The following is a 16678-nucleotide window of genomic DNA, read 5'->3' as shown; positions in this document are numbered from 1 at the left end:
TGAGGTCCAGGGGGCGTCAAGTAACTTGAACAAATTCTTGCAGCTGGCCAAGAGGTAGAGCCAAGGTCTCAGGCCAGTACTGACAGCTCCACATCTGGCCTTTCAGAGGGGCCACAGGACCACGGTCACAGAGGGGTCCAGGCAGGGGATTCGTGGAGGCCCAGGGCCTGTAGGCAGTGGCTGGACACCAGAGCCTGGGTGGAAGGGGATGGAGAAGGGGGGCTTGTGCGCAAGATGACCCTAATCTCACACTGACTAGTGGGCAGCACGGGGCCGGGGCCCCAGGACTTGCCTAGGGCATCCCTGCCAGGTGGGGACGGGGAACAGGGAGGGGTTGGGGAGTCCCGGGAAGGGCGGGCACAGGAGCTGGGGTTTGGGTGCCCCTGCAGAGGGCTCTGGGGTCTGTGCCCAGCTGGACTCCCTCACTGGGGTTTCAAAAGGCCTGTCCACAGTGACAGGACTGAGCATCGGGCCGTTGGGACCATCGCGAGCACTGAGCCAAAATCCTCTTGGGTCCCGGGTGAGTAGAAAAGCTGCAAAAAAAATTAAACAACTTTTTGAGGAAACTTCACACTGTTCTCCATAGTGGCTGCACCAATTTACACTCCCACCAACAGGGCAGGAGGGTTCCCTTTCTCCACACCCTCTCCAGCGTTTATTCCTTATAGACTTCGATGATGGCCATTGAGAGATGTACTTTTAAACCCCATCCACCCACTTTGCTGCACCCCTTCCCCACTTCCAGTAACCGCCAATCTGTGTATCCAGGAGCTTGGTGTTCTTTCTTTGTTTTTGTTATTTTAGATTCCACACGTAAGTGAGGTCACACAGTATTTGTCTTTCTCTGTCTAATTTACTTCACTTAGCATAATGCTCTCAAAGCCTGTCTTGTTAGAAATAGCGGGATTTCCTTCTTTTCACGGCTAAGTAATATTCTATTGTATATGTACCACATTTTCTTTATCCATTCATCCATCTTGTTTCCATGTCTTGGCTATTATAAAAAATGCTGCAGTGAAGATAGGGGTGCAGGTATCTTTTTGGCAGTAATTTCCTTTCCTTCAGATAAATACCCAGAAGTGGAATTGCTGGGTCATATGGTAGTTCTATTTTTAATTTTTTTGAGGAACCTCCATACTGTTTTCTATAGTGGCTGCACCAACTTACATTCCCACCAACAGTGCTCAATGATTCCCCTTTCCCTATATCCTTGCCAATACTTGTTATTTCTTGTCTTTTTGATAATAGCCATTCTAAAGGTGTGGGGTGCTATCTCCCTGTGGTTTTGATTTGCGTTCCCTGATGATCCGTGATGCTGAGCACCTTTCCAGATACCTATTGACCATCTGTGTGTCTTCTTTGGAAAAATGTCTATTGAGATCCTCTGCCCATTTTTTAATCAGACTGTTTGTATTATTATTATTATTTTGCAATTGAGTTGTGTAAGTTCTTCATACATTTTGAATATTAACCCCTTATGAAATATGTGATTTTCAAATATTTTTCTTCCATTCCATAGGTTGTCTTTTCGTTTTTCTGGTGGTTTCTTTTGCTGTATGGAAACTTTTTAGTTTGATATAGTCCCACTTGTTTATTTTTGGCTTTTGTTGCCTTTGCTTTTGGTGTCAGTTCCAAAAAATCATTGCCAAGACCAATGTCAAGGAGCTTACCACCTATGTTTTCTTCTAGGAGTTTTATAATTTCAGGTCTTAGGTTCAAGCCTTTAATCCATTTTAAGTTAATTTCTGGGTATGGTGTAAGGTAGTGGTCTAGTTTCCCCAACACCATTTATTAAAGAGACTATCCTTTCCCTATTGTATATTCTTGGCTCCTTTGTTGTAAGGGAACCATATATCTGTGGGTTTATTCCTGGGCTCTCTATTCTGTCCATTGATCTATGTGTCTGCTTTTATGCCAATGTTATACAGTTTTGATTACCACAGCTTTGTAATATAGCTTGAAATCAGAAAGTGTGATGACTCCGGCTCTTTTCTTCCTCAGGATTTGTTTGGCTATTCAGTGTCTTTCGTGGTTCCATACAAATTTAGGATTGTTTGTTCTTTTTCTGGGAAAAAGTGCCATTGGGATTTTGACAGGGATTGCATTGAATCTCTAGATTGCTGTGGGTAGTGTGGACATTTTAACCATATTAATTCTTCCAATCCATGAGCATGGAATGTGTTTTCATTTATGTATCTTCTGCAGTTTCTTTCATCAGTTATAGTTTTCAGTGGACAGGTCTTTCACCTCTTTGGTGACATTTATTCCTAGGTATTTTATTCTTTATGATGCAATTGTAAATGGGACTGTTTTCTTACTTTCTCTTTCTGATAATCTGTTATTAGTGTTTAGTTCCATTCAGGGACCTTGCTGAGGACTGTAGCTTGGGAGACTGCCTCTCAGAAGCTTCGAGGGAATTTTTCTGAAGAGGGAGGGGAAGAGATGTTTTCTAAACAATTTTTGGCTACAGGGAATGCATGCAGCAAGCACACATCTTGGTGAAAGTCACGAAGAACAGATATTTCGAGCTAATGATTTTAGTGCTTTTCTCTGTGTGGGAAGATGCAGGAATCTGGGGTCGTTACAATTCTTCCTGAGGTATGTGTCTATCTAGGGGGCCAGTTTTCCAAAGCACAGAGTGCCCACCCCGCTTTCCCCCTGAGCCCCTCTCAGGGTGCACGGTGCTGGGTCGGCCAGGGGTGCAGTGTCTGACGATTTAACCCTTGTAGACTTGGTGGGGAGCAAGCTCCCTGTTCTTTATTTGCACCCTTCTCCCTGCAGCCCGCGGTCCCTAGGCTCCAGCACTGGTCTGCAGACAGGCTCGCAGCTGCTCTTCCTAAAACTCCAAAGTGCTCACCTCCAACTTGGATTAAACTCTGCCTGGCCTTCCAGGTGGCAGATCAAAGGGCCGCGTTGGTGTCAGCACATCTCTTGCAGGAAACCATGCAGACTCCCTTCTGGCCACCCCAGGCCAGAAGACGCAGAGTGCTGGCTCCCTGGCAGCTTGCACTCACCTACCTGGCCCCACCGGGGGTCTGAGCTCCAGGTCAGGACCTATGGCATCTAGCTTTCATTTTCTTCCCCTTAAACATATAAGGAGAGTTCTGCGTGTGCTCTTTATTCAAACTTCCCCATAAGTTTGTATTCTACGTCTGTGAGTCTGTTTCTCTTTTGTAACTAAGTTTGTGTCCTTTTTTAGATTCCACAGGTAAGTGTGTCAACTGAAAAAATACGCACAACCTAAAAGTCGAGAGTTATGTTTTATTGGGCGGAAATGTTTAGGACTTAAGCCCGGGAGGCAGCATCTCAAGTAACCCTGGGACAACTGCAAGGCAAGGAGAGACCAGACGTGGGCAACCGCGAGGGACTGACAGCAGTTAAAACGTGAAGCTGAGATGGACGGGATCTTGCAGCTCAGCCCCTTACCTGTTGGACAGGACGATCTCACATGTACGCGCACATATGCACACACACGGGCACACGCACGCACACACCGGCCCAGGTCTGTGCCTGCCTCATCCAGGTGGCAAGGCGCTCACGCTCAGGTAGGTCAATGCACGTTCTGTTTGTGTCTCTGTCATCTCTATTTTGCTGAATCCTCTCCCTCTTTGGGTCTCTTTAGTTGCTGTCACACAGCTGGTGGGCCCAGTGCTTCCAGTTTGACTCTGCCTCTCTGGCCCCAGCCCTTTATTTCCTGAAGTATCTTCCAGTGTAAGGTGAGGTGGGAGTTCCCAGGGCCCTCAGGCCAGCCTTCCAGTTGCTGCAACACCCTCTCCCCAACCCCGTACAGGCCCCGCTCACCCCGAGCAGCCAGGGGCTCCAGAGAGGCTTAGTGACCCGAGGACACCGAGGAGCTGACTGATTACTGGCGGGCGCAGCCGTGCAAACAGTGCCGCCATTGTGCTCTCTTGGTTGACATTTACACACACTTTTGTAAAACTTAAAACAATTTGCACTGGTTTGGGCTGCTGTTATATATTTAGAGAGTGGCCTTTACACTTTATTTTTCTAATGTGAGACACTCCCTCTCAAACTATTTTAGGAGGAAGCTTAAAATAAAACATTGAACAGCGGAGATGCTCTGGTTGAAACAGTTGTGCCCCAGCCCCCAGTAGTACCTGTCCAGCTCTGCTCTCCTCCCATGCTGCCCCCAGAGATGCAGAAGGCCCTCCCCAGGCTTAAAGGAGCAGTTCCAAAACTGCAGTGCCAAGCGCCTTGCTGTCCACGGGGAAACTAGAAGAAAGATCAGATGACGATCCATCTGCTTATGAAAACGAATCTATAACAGTAGGGCAGTTCCTCAAAACATTAAACACAGAAGTACCATGTGAGCCACAATTCCACTTCTGGGCATGTTCCCAGAAGAATTAAAAGCAGGGTCTTAAAGAGATATCTGGGGCTTCCCTGGTGGCGCAGTGGTTGAGAATCCGCCTGCCGATGCAGGGGACGTGGGTTTCTGCCCCGGTCCGGGAAGATCCCACATGCCGCAGAGTGGCTGGTCCCGTGAGCCATGGCCGCTGAGCCTGCGCGTCCGGAGCCTGTGCTCTGCAACGAGAGGGGCCACAACAGTGAGAGGCCCGCGTACCACAAAAAAAAAAAAAAAAAAAAAAAGTAAAAGAGATATCTGTGCACCCGTGTTCATAGCAGCATTAGTTGCAAGAGCCAAGAGGTGGAAGCAACCCATGTGTCCTTCAAACGATGAATGGGTAAACAAAATGGAGTCTACACATACAATGGAAACTCATTCAGCCTTAAGAAAAGGAAGGTGAATCTGACACCGGCTGTAACGTGGATGAACCTTGAGGACATGATGCTCAGTGAACTAAGCCGGTCACAAAGGACAAACACTGTGTGATTCCACCTATGTTAGTATGTAGAGTAGTCAAATCCAGAGACGGAAAGTCGAGGCTGGTTTCCAGGGGCTGGGGAAAGGGAAATGGGGAGTAAGTTTTTTTTTTTTTTAAATAAATTTATTTATTTATTTTTGGCTGCATTGGGTCCTGGGTGCTGCGTGCAGGCTTTCTCTAGTTGCGGCGAGCGGGGGCTACTCTTCGTTGTGGTGCGCGGGCTTCTCATTGCAGTGGCTTCTCTTGCTGCAGAGCACGGGCTCTAGGCGCGTGGACTTCAGTAGTTGTGGCACGTGGGCTCAGTAGTTGTGGCATGTGGACTCTAGAGCATAGGCTCAGTAGTTGTGGCATGTGGGCTTAGCTGCTCCGCGGCATGTGGGATCTTCCCGGACCGGGGCACGAACCCGTGTCCCCTGCATTGGCAGGCGGACTTTCAACCACTGCGCCACCAGAGAAGTCCCGGGAGTTAGTTTTTAATGAGGACAGATTGTAAGTTTTGCAGGATGGAAAGACTTCTGGAGAGGTTGGAGGTGATGGTTGCACAACACTGGGAATGTACTTAATGCTACAGTGTCTCAAACTGTATACTTTCAATGGTTAAGGTGATAAATTTTGTTATGTGTATTTTACCACAATCTAAAAAAATAAAAAATAAATGAATCTGTGTATGATGATCCTTATCTCTGGGTGAAGTTTCCAGTAACTTTGTTTTGCTTATCTTCTAAATTCCCAAGCGGGAACATATATTTCTTACCTGGCTTTAAAACTATGAGCTAAAAATATGTCTCTGCATATAAAAAAGGATAAAATAATAGAGAAAAACAGCTTGTAGGTTTATGGGATTATGGGTGATTTGTCTCTTCATTTCCCAAAATGCCCTCAAAAGCAAGGAGACTCACGGAAACAGGAGGGCGTTGATGAAATTCAATATTTTATCGAGTTGTAGCCCAGTCAAAAAAACACCTTACTCTTATTAAGTAAGGTTAATGGAAATAAACATTAGTGTTGGACTTATAGTAATTTGCTAAGCTTATAATAACCAAGAGTAAACTGTAATAACTTTTGAGTTAGTAACAAAGCTTCTTTCGGGGCAACTTCTCCCCTTTTCCTATTCTCCAGGGTACATACAGATGGGTCCTTTGCTTCTTACCTGGGCGCATGCATCAGAGCTGCCAGGAGAGTGCCGGCGGCCGGACCCCGATCAGCACCTCTAGAGGAAGCGCCCTCCCCAGGGTTGCAGATTCAAGCTTGGCTTTTGTCATCCCTGCCAGGCGCCCCCGGAGGCCACCCAGCCCAGTTTCAGCCCCTCGAGCAAAAAACGTATGTCTCTACGGGGTCCCCCAGATTCAAAGTAAGGTTTATCTTTTCCTTGTAGCCCCATTTTACGTTGGACTGGCTCAAACCTACCTTCCAGGTTTGGTGAAATCTGCCCAGCTGATGACATGGGGATCAAAATGTAGTTTTTATCTGCAGAGAGCGATATTCTTTATTTGTAGAACACTGTTGATGATGATAACCCAGACACCAAAGTGAAGGCGAGCCAGCCACTCGCGGGTTTTATGTCATGGTTTGGGCTCTGGAATCACATGGCAGGTTCATTACTGACATCTCCCCGTAGCTAAAGCAGGGTCACCCCTGCACCGCCCCCAGTGTGTGCTTATAGGGGTCCAAGAGATGAGCATGTACGGCGCCGGCACAGAGGAGTGCTGTAAAGGCAAGGGGGTCTCCTGTCCACAGGTGTCCTGTTGCCCAGGGTCACCAGTCATGAACCCAGGCAGCTAGGATTGGCTGCTTGTGAATGAACAGGTGTATTAGTTTCCTGTAACAAATTACTGCAAACTTCCTGGCTGAAAACCACCAAAGTGTATTATCTTACAATCCTGGAGCTCAGACAGTCAGAGCAGCCTCCTTCTGGGGGCTCCAGGGGACGAGAACCCGTTTCCTTGCCTTTTCTGGCTTTTAGAGGCTGCTTGATTTACTCACGTCACTCTGACCTTTCCTTCTGTCCTCACGTCTCCTTCTCTGCCTCTGACCCTCCCGCTTCTCTCTCATAAGGACTCCGTGACTGTGTCAAGCCCCCCAGACAGTGCAGGACCATCTCCCGCTCTCCAGATCCTTGACCACATCCGCAAAGCCCCTCTTGCCACGTAAGGTGACCCAGTCACAGGTTTGCGGGGTCAGGATGTGGACATCTTTGAGGGGCCCTTATTCTGCTGGCCACGCCCCGCGTCCACTGGCAGGGGTACTGATGGCCAGGCGACCACAGCAGAGCATGGCTCCAGACCTTTCCTGCTGGTCCTCAGGGTCACTGACGTGCCTGTGTGGCAGGCGAGTGCCGTCAGTTTCTGAAGAATGCTGGGTAGAGAGGACAACTCAGGAAACCTGTTTTCCCTGCCCCTGAGTCTCTCCTCCCCCCTGGCCATGGTCTTCCTGGGAACAAACGGAGACAAGTCTGCCCAGATGGCCCAGAGGTGTGTACCCACCACACAGGAAGAACCAGGTATGTTTTTTCCTGTGATTTCATAGGGCTGATCTTATCACACTTTCACACCAGCTCATGAAAGCCAGTGGGGCCTGCAGGTGGCAGGAGGGGCACCGTGGTGATGAAGAAAGGGCAGCCTTGGGTGGAAAACTGAGCTGTGGAGGACAGGGCATTTCCCAGTGTCACGGGAGAAATCAAGTCACAAGTTACTTTCTCTGGACCAGAACCTCAATGTATTATATAGCAAAATTGCATCTCTGATAAGGAAGGTAAGAGTACAATTCTGTTTCACAAAAAGGCCAAGGATTTCAACCTTGTTTTATTTTAAACTTTGGCTAAAAGGGTACTTAAAAGTGAAATGCAGCTGTCCAAGTGAACTTTTTGAAAACTGGGTCATTTTTTGTGTGTGATTGTGCAATAGTGAAAGAAGAACACAACACAAACGGGGCCTTACGTCTTCTGGAATTATTTGGGGCTACATCTCATTGCTCTGAAGGGTTACGTGACCTTATGGACAAAGGAGGTAGTGGGCCCTACTTTAGGGAAGTGGTCCTTAGCGTCTTCCTGTTTCAGGTTTCTTTGACGATCTGGTGAAAGTGTCCTGGGACATTGCCATCTGTACAACGTTAATATAGTTAATATATGATCGATATGATATATGTAATTAATATGGAATATAATTAATAATAACAATAATATGGGGAGTGTGCACTCCCCCCTGAAGTGCATCCGTGGATCCCAGTCGGGCTTCCTTCCGGCTCGCTGGAGCACGTAGTCTCTGGGCTGGTGTGGGATCAGGGAGGGTGGGATACAGGAACAACCTAAATTCTCGTTCTGACTTGACACGTACTCACAGTCGGGTCTGGAGAACTTCTGTAAAATTGCTGGTGAAACATTTTCATTTTTATTCATGCTCTCTCCTGTATTCCCTGGGCCGTGGTAGATTCAATCCCAAAGGCTTGTTTTTCTCTCTCTCTCTCTCTGTCTCCTGCTATCAAGCTCTCCTGGCCTGAATAAGTCTGCTACACTGGGTCTCACCTGGGGGCCACTCTCCCCCCTTGAAGGCAAGTGGCGATCTCCGGAGTCATTTTTGGTTGTCATAATTCAGGGAAGTGCAACTGGTATCTAGTGGGCGGATGCTAACCGGCCTGGTCTCGCAGAGGCAGCAGTGAGTGGCGGCGTGAAGCAAGACCTTGATTCCCTGCCCAGGAATTGAACCTGGGGAGCCTGGATGGAAACTAGGAATCCCAGCCACCAGACCCCCTGGCTCTTGCCCCAAGTGAAAAAGGCATTTCTCACGGAGGCAAAAACTGCAAAAACAGGTACAGAGTTTATTATTAAAGACATAGCACAACAACAGGTGGGAGAGCACACAGAGAAACAGTTTGTTTAGTTAAGACAGAAGCAGGGCAGAGATGCACACGGGGAGAGGAAGGGTGTGGGCGTCCCCCCTAGCGACGAGGACCCCAGTAAAGAGGCGGTGAAGTCATTCATATAGGGCGGTCCTTCTGGGTCTCTGTTCACCTTTGGCCAATTACCTGGTTTCTTTTTCCACACCTGCCCTGCCCTGGGACCCTCCCCAGCATGTGTGCCCAACTTTTTTCCAAATGGGATTTCAGCCCAGAGGCCTATGGGACGGCCTTAGCATCACCTATTCTGGGGTGGTGCCCCCTCCTTTTTGACCCCCAAGGAGCCTTTCTGCGCATGTGCAGTGTCTCCCTTGCCCCAAGGATGGGAATTATGTGACCTGTTGATCTATTACTCAAACAAGGGTTAGCCCCTCTCTGCTCCTGCCACGACTGCTATCTTCAGGCGTCCACAGGAGACAGAGCCTGGCTACTTACCCTGTTTCTGTTGTTACTTCCATTTTGGAGAGCAAACAGGAGGCTGATTGTAAATGTCTAAGCTGGAGCCCATCTATCTCCTGTCTCAGGAAATGCAAACAGATGGCTAGTTGTGTCTGGCCTGAAGCCCACTTTTTCCTGCCCCATGAAATGTAAACGGGAGGCCAGTGGTAAATGCCTAGCTTGGGGCCCATCTGTCTCCTTCCTCTGTCCTACAGTGCACAGGGCAGCCCCTTCAAGGAAGGGTCATCTGACCCCAAATATCAATAGTGCTGCTGTTGAGAAAGGCTGAGCTGGACAATTAAATCAACCCCCTTTTCACGTAGGAACCCACCAAGTCTTCAGCACGGAGATCTGTTTGGAGGTTGCTCTTTGGGGGTTAGTGGGCGATGCTCAAAGCCGGTGGTGGTATTTTCTGTTAACAAAGGTGGAGACGGTCACCAAGGTCCCCATCATTTCTCAATGAAGTTAACAAACGCAACACGCAGCGTTTTCTTAGAACTGCTGACTGGCTCTGTGAAGCAAGTATGTGGAGTTGCTGTCGGGAAGTAGTGTTCACACATTCCTGAAAAGGAAAACAAAGGAAGAGAAGAGAATGAAGTAATACTCTACTGCCTTAAACATGTACTTAGAGATACACATCTGCAACTACAATTTTGAATTTTAATATTGTTTCTCAACTATGTCTTCTCTCTTTTTTTTTTTTTTATTGTTTCTGTCTCCCTGGTATCAATCCCAATATGTCCATCCTCCTGCACCCAAACCTGCATCTCCCCCTTGACTCCCTGTCACCCACCGTGCTGTAGAAGGACCACCCTGGATCCCCCCCAATCTTACCTCAGTTGTTGGGCAGGTTCCCCGCCGAGATGTCTTAAATGTGCCCCCTTCTGAGCTGCACTGCTACTGCCTGGATTCAGAGTCTCACTGTACCTTCTCCACTACCATTTTAACTGCTTCTTAACTGGTCTCTCCAGGTCCAGTCTGGTCCTCTCCTGTGTCTCATAAATCCACACTCTGACAGAATAGTCTTTCTAAATAAAAATCTCTTCATGAAACTGAAGCTTTAAGTCTGCATAGCTTCTATGAAATTCCTTAGTCCAGAGAAACCCCTCCATAAGGCAATACTTGAAGTCACCACATTTTGGCCGTGGAATACACGGGGTGGTGCTGCTGTGAGATCAGCGAGCCGACGGGGGGCTCCCGGCCCTCTGACTGGTCAGCACTGCCAAGCATTCCTCTGCGGGACTCAGACACACCCTTCATCACGGCTCTTGGTACCATCCCGTGGAGGTCACCTGCTCTGGGCTTGATCTCACTGGGGTGATGCTGGGCCCTTTGGTTGGCTGGGTCTTCCTGGACAAGCGCTGGTGATTCCAGGAATCTCCTGGTTAATTGATGTTCATTTTTGAACACCAGCCTGATCTTTCTTTCAACGTTGGGGAATATTGGGACGCAGGGAGCCTCCTGCCACCTTCTTGGTCACATGGCTCCTCCTTCCCTCCACCTCCTGTTTCCTCTACGGAAGCTAAACGATTTGAAAGCACGAGATGCGCAGAGGACGGGAGCTGACCGCCACGCACTTTACATCGGAAACCAAGGAATCGCGGGGCGCTTCTCTCTCGGTTTCAGTGTGTTGGGTACCCTTCCTGATTTGGCCCAACTTACATGTCGAGGCTCCTTCCCTGCCCCTGTGCTCTCCCCAAGCCCCTCCCTGAGAGGCATCCCCCCGAAACCTCCAGGCCGTTCGCAGAGGAGCTTCCTTGCTCCCTGTGCTCTTCAGTTACCGGGAAGAGCTCTCTTTCCGACTGAAGAGCTACAGCGTTATTTGATGATCACATCCCCCCGAGTCCTCTCAGTCATTTAACAAATACCTTTCGGACACTGTGGTTGATGCTGTGGACACAAAAACGAGTCAAGGAGAGTTAGGCTGTCCTCAGGCTGGTCATCTCGTGCGGAAGACAGAAGATTCTCCAGAAAGTCCCTCTGGAGTTAAGTGTCTGATGGGGATTTTCATGGGGGGTATTTGGGTGTGGCTGCCACCATCTGTTTTCTCATAACATCTAGAAAGTACCTCTGAGCGTGTGTCTCAACAGACTGTGAGCCACCTCAGGTCACAGGTCACGTCCTCAGCTGGGACCCAGCCAGCGCCCGGCACATGGGAGGGGCTGAGACTCCTCTGCTCACGGAGTTAACGAGTCTTCATTATGACAGGACGCAGCCCGACTTGGGGAAGCACTCCTGGAAGAAACATGTTAAGAGGGGCAAAGAGGTCTTCAACGTTACGGAAACCTTTGCAGAATAGGGCCAGAGTCAGTGTGTGTGCTTCGTAGGCTGCTGAGAAATCTTGTCTGAGTGCCTGCGGAGCTGTGATTTGCTAACAGTACCTGTAAAGGACACAGGAAAGGCTGCCAGTGCGACGTGTCAGCCTCACTGGACATTACAAGGGAAAGAGGGACTGACCTTGGCTGTGGTCTCCCGGCGGCTGCTGCTGTGACCCAGTTACCGAGGCCTGTTCGTGGGCGCTTGCCAGATTTTCAGGCCAGCAACACAATTGTTATCTCTCTTGGGCCTGTCAGATCATGAATCAGGTACTTTGAGAAACACGTAAACCTCCTCCCTTCTGGACAGTGCTGGAAAATTCCCGAAAAATGCTTCCTTTGGGGGGGCCTTGTTTTTCCCTTATCTGGCAGGATCCTTAACATTCAACCGGATAGGGAAATACTTTTCAGATACAATCGTACTTTCTTAAAATAATAAGACGGGGAAGATTTTGACGGGAAAAATAAATAGCATTTCAAAATCTCTCCACTGTTAATCTATCGCTGAAAGGACTTCACATCCCCTATGTATCTTTTATTGGGAGGAGAGGGAGAAGAAACGAAAAGCGTTTTCATATTGAGAGTTCTGTTTTTTTGTCCTTGGTTAAATCCATCTTCTATCCCTGGGGATAGTATCTGTATGGGAGGGAAGGTTCCTCGGGTCTTGGCGCACAGAGGCTGCCCGCATCTGTGTTAGAGGAGAGAAAAGGCAGAGAGCTGAGAAGGAGAGAGGAAGCTTGCAGGAGGGGCTGCAGGCTCCAGGGCAAACTGGCTCTGCAAAACCGGAGCAGGTAGGGGTGTGGGCCGGGGAGGATGCCCGATTCATGTTTGCTGGTTCCGGGTGTAAATGAGCTCACCGCGGCTGACTTGAGGTTACCACATGTTTAACAGCTTGCCTGCAGGAGCCAGGTCCAGCTCATCGCTGCACAGGACGCTGCAGCGGGCCTGCAGATTTCCCTGACCCTCCTCCAGGGATCAGAGGCACTTCCCTTATGGGAGCACGGATGAGATCTGCTGTTTAGGAGAGGCTGGGACTAGAGCTAGTGTCCAAGCAGTTGTCACTGGGAGAAGCGCTCACCTGGACTCCAGGTGGCAGGAGACGCCCAGAAGGAAGGTCCTCTGGGAATGGCCTGGGAGGTCTGGGGGGCAGGGGAGGGGGGTGCCTCAAGGAGGGAACGGGGGAGAGCACAGTGGCAGGGAAGGAGCCTCGAAATGCAAGAAGAAGCCCCCTCTCTCCTTTCTTCCTTCCTCGTGGACGCATAGAACAAGGCAGGGCTCAGACGGCTGGACGCTAACTCGCGGGCAGGCTGTTAGTTGGTGTGTGTGGGCAAACAGGGATGGCCGAAGCTGCACCCCGTCCTTCCTGTTCCGGGGATCCCCGAGGCCCTTCTCTTCCTCAGTCAGAGACCTTCGTCTGTCCTCTATCAGACCATCCTCTGACTCACAGGAATGCGTGTGACACGAATATAAATACAGCAATTGGCTATGAGAACACTTGAAATCAAAAAACATTTACAATGAGTTTAGGGCAAATCGTTCTTTTTAAAATCTCTGCTTGTCTCGGGTGTTTCCTAGCTGTTTTACTCCTGTGTCCATAGGGCAGGGAAAACTCCAGAATTGGGGCAGAGTCTTGGTGTATTTATACAAAGCAAAAGAAGTCTGTGGATTTTCTTGAACCAGAACTCAGTGCCTAAGCGCTCTGGGGCACGGGCATGAGGAGTGGGGTGAGGGTCATACGTGCGTGTGTAGGCTCACCTAAAGTTCAAGTTTTCCTTCCCAGATTAAAGCTGGAGGAGAGCTGTGCCTTGGAGTCTTTCCTCTGCAGTTCAAGAATGACTGGTGTGTTTGAGAAGGCCAAGGCCGACTTTCCTGGAATGTTCACTAGGGAGCGTCACCCAAGGTTGAGCACAGCGCTCAGTGGAGGCCAGCGAGGGAGGCAGCGCTCAGCACCTGGTGCTCGGCTTCCCTCCCTCCATCAGGTGCCGCGAAACCAGCAGCATTTCGCTCTGCGGCAGGTTCTCTTCTCCAGAAAGAGGTACCCTTGCTATCCACACACCTTCCCCTCTGCCGACCTTGCCTTAATTGAAATCAGGGATCCAATGAGTGCAGCAATTGAAATGGCCAAAAAAGTGTGTGCTCAGTGCTTTCTGAACGTTCGTGCTGAGCATCCCGCAGCTGCTGGGAGCAGCCGAGGCGTCAGAGGTGTGACAGGTGTGGCTGAAAAGGTTGTGTCTGTCTTGCAGCATCTGGGGCACCCCTGAGTGGTCCTGTCCTCCCCACATACCCTGGGAAGGCTCCCTTCCCAGGCTGTGCCCGCCGTTTTGGGGCGTCCTTGGAGCGCCTCAGTGGTCCGTAGGAGCTTATGACAAATGCAGGGTCTGGGCCTCACCCTCAATCTAATACACTTTGATGAGACGCCAGGTGAATCACAGGCACATCAAAGTCTGGCAAGCGCTGTCAGGAAGGAAGCAGCATTGTCTTCCCCTTGGTTGAAGCCCTGAGCCTCTCCGGGCGTTAGCTGCTTGGAAAAACTGTTTCCCCTGCCCCTCGCATTGAGGCCGGCTTCAGACTGTCCTTGGAATTTGTGAAATGTCCACACCTATACTTTATGGGCTGTTCCTCAAATTTGCGAAGTGTTCTCAGCAGGGAACAGCTACGGCTTCATATTGTCTGAAAGGCAGTGGCTGCCTTTACAGTGCTGGGGGGACGGGTCCCCCACTGGGAGGCATGGGAGGGGGGCTGGGCTGGAACCGGCCCCTGCTTTAGCAGGATGGGGAAGAACGGATGAGTAATGCTGTTTCATTTCCTTTCATAATCTGACATTTCTCCCCAGTTCCTTCCCTATGCTGCTCACCAGCCCCCCCAAAACACACACACTCCCAGCAGTTCTGATTTGCCCCATCTTCTTCACAGCTCGGCTTCTCCTTTCTGTAGAGACACGGAGCCAAGTAAGTAAGCAGAGGATGAGCTGCTTAATCTTATTTACATGTGATGTATTTATTGTCTTTCATGTCCTGTAGGACTTTTAAAATATATAACACTTTATGCCACTTTTAAATGAATCATTGGGAATTCATGTCATGCTGGGTCCTGTAATCACAGGTTTTCTAGCTCAACTTTTTGTCCAAGACCTTATGGAGATGGAGAAAGGGAAAGGCGGGAACTAGAACCACGTGATTAGAACATAAGCAATGATCTTAAAGCATTGTTAATGTGTGATAACTGACATACATTCAAAACACTGAAACCCTGAAGTTTGTAACCCCTTCATATTCTGGAATGATGCTGGAATCAGAAGACAGGAGTGATACCTAAAAGGATAATATGCAAAGTGATATTTTAGCCTTGTGCATGATTTTATGTTTTCAATGTACTACATACGTATAGAACTGTTCAAGTTGTTATTTCCAATATTTATATTAGAAAAATTATATAGACACTTGATAATTTTCACCAGCTTTTAAAATAACACTTGTACTTACTGTATTGTAATAAATTTCACTTTTAACAGAAAAAAAGAAAGAAAGAAAGATATCATCCTGTCAACATGCTTCTGGTGGCTGGGGCCTCTGGCCGCCGGCCTGGGGTGAGGCTGACACAGGAGGCATGGGAGGAGTGTGGGCCCTGATGACCCTGAACCACTGAGACCCGCTGGAAGCCTGCCCCCCTCGGAGGCCCCGGCCGAGCCCCTCTGACTCCGTATCTGTTCTGCCACTCGGCTTACAAGCCAGCACCACAGCCCAAGCCCGGCGGTGGGCAAGGGCTCGGACCCCAGGGACGCTGGCCTCTGTAAGTGGGCTCGGGTCCGCTGATGAGCGGCGGGCCCTGGAGGACAGGAGTCCTCCGTCCTGGCTGCATCGGCCCCGCTACAAAGAGCCCCAGGCCCTCCGCACCTACAGCAGAAGCGCGCCTCTGCACCTGTGTCCGCTTCATGCAAGTGTAAGAACCCAGGGGTCCGGGTCCTCTTCGCCCCTCTGCACGCGCCCCTGGTGTCCCTTCTCACTGGACACAGAGCCACCGGCAGCCGCGCTTTCCCTTTCAGAACCTCGCCTGCCTCTGCCGCCGTCCCTGTCCCCGCCCCCGTCCCAGCGGTCGGGGTCCCGGCGGAACCGTGCGTCCCGGCGGTGCGGGGCTGGACGGGGCTGGGCGGGGCGCGGGGCGGACGGGGCGGGGCGGGGCGCGGGGCGGGCGGGGCACGGCCGCCCGCGGCGCCAGTTCCCGGCCGCGCCCCGCCCCGCCCGCGGAGCCGGGAAGTCCTGGGCGGTGGGCGGCACTGGGCGCTGCAGCGGCGGGGTCTGCGCCTCGGGCGGTCGGGGTCCCGCGGAGCAGAGGAGGCAGGTGGGCCCGCGCGCGCGTGGGGGCCCCTCCCGCAGAGCGGGCGGGGCGGCCTGTTTACCGGAGCGCTGGCTGTGCGGCTCGGGCCGGGGCGCGCGTCCGGGGCGCAGGGTCTGGGAGAGTCGCGCAGGGTGGGGACTCAGACGCCGCCTGAGGCCGTGATGCTTGCGTGGAGAGGGAAGGGTGAGCGCCCTTAACCGGAGTCGGGCAAACAGTGCTTTCGGAGGCTCACACGTGGCTTGGAGGGGCTGCAGGGGTTCCAGAGGCCGGGGCAGGAGGCTGGGTCGTTTAGGGCAAGTGCTCTTTGAGCTGATCCCAGGGGCCGTGGGCGGGTTAAGAGCTGCGTGGAGGGCCAGGACGACGCCTTCCTCTGCGCAGAGTGTATGTGGGGAGAGGTGGGGGACCCGTTCTGTCCTGAGGCTCTCAACCGGCGGCGCGGAGGCAGCAGGCAAGGCTTGGTGGTGACGCGTGTGATGGATGAAGGGGGCCTGAGGCCATTGGTTGGGTGAGAGAGGGTCTCATTTCCAAGGTGGGCCGGAGAAATGTGGGCTGGGGGACGATGGCCGTGCCTCGTTCAGTTTCAGATGTGCCCCCAGTTTCAGACGACCTGCCCACCAGCGCAAACACCGCCGACCTCCCTGCTTCACAGACACAGCCTCCCCGTTCTCGCTGGCTGTACCCCGTCACCCCGACTGTCCTTTCCTGGACCCCCCCTTCCTCCTCGCCTTTCCACTCCGATGTCTCCCAGGCACTCGTTTCCCCTGTCATGCTCAGCCTACCCTGGAGGCTTTGGGTGGGAGGAATGAGGGAAGCTTCCAAATCCGTGTTTCTGAGTCAAAAACAAAAAAAACA

Source organism: Grampus griseus (genome assembly GCF_964374135.1).
Source record: "Grampus griseus genome assembly, chromosome: 10".
Lineage (NCBI taxonomy): Eukaryota > Metazoa > Chordata > Mammalia > Artiodactyla > Delphinidae > Grampus > Grampus griseus.
The sequence above is the reverse complement of the archived record's forward strand: the minus strand, read 5'-3'. Positions refer to the sequence as shown.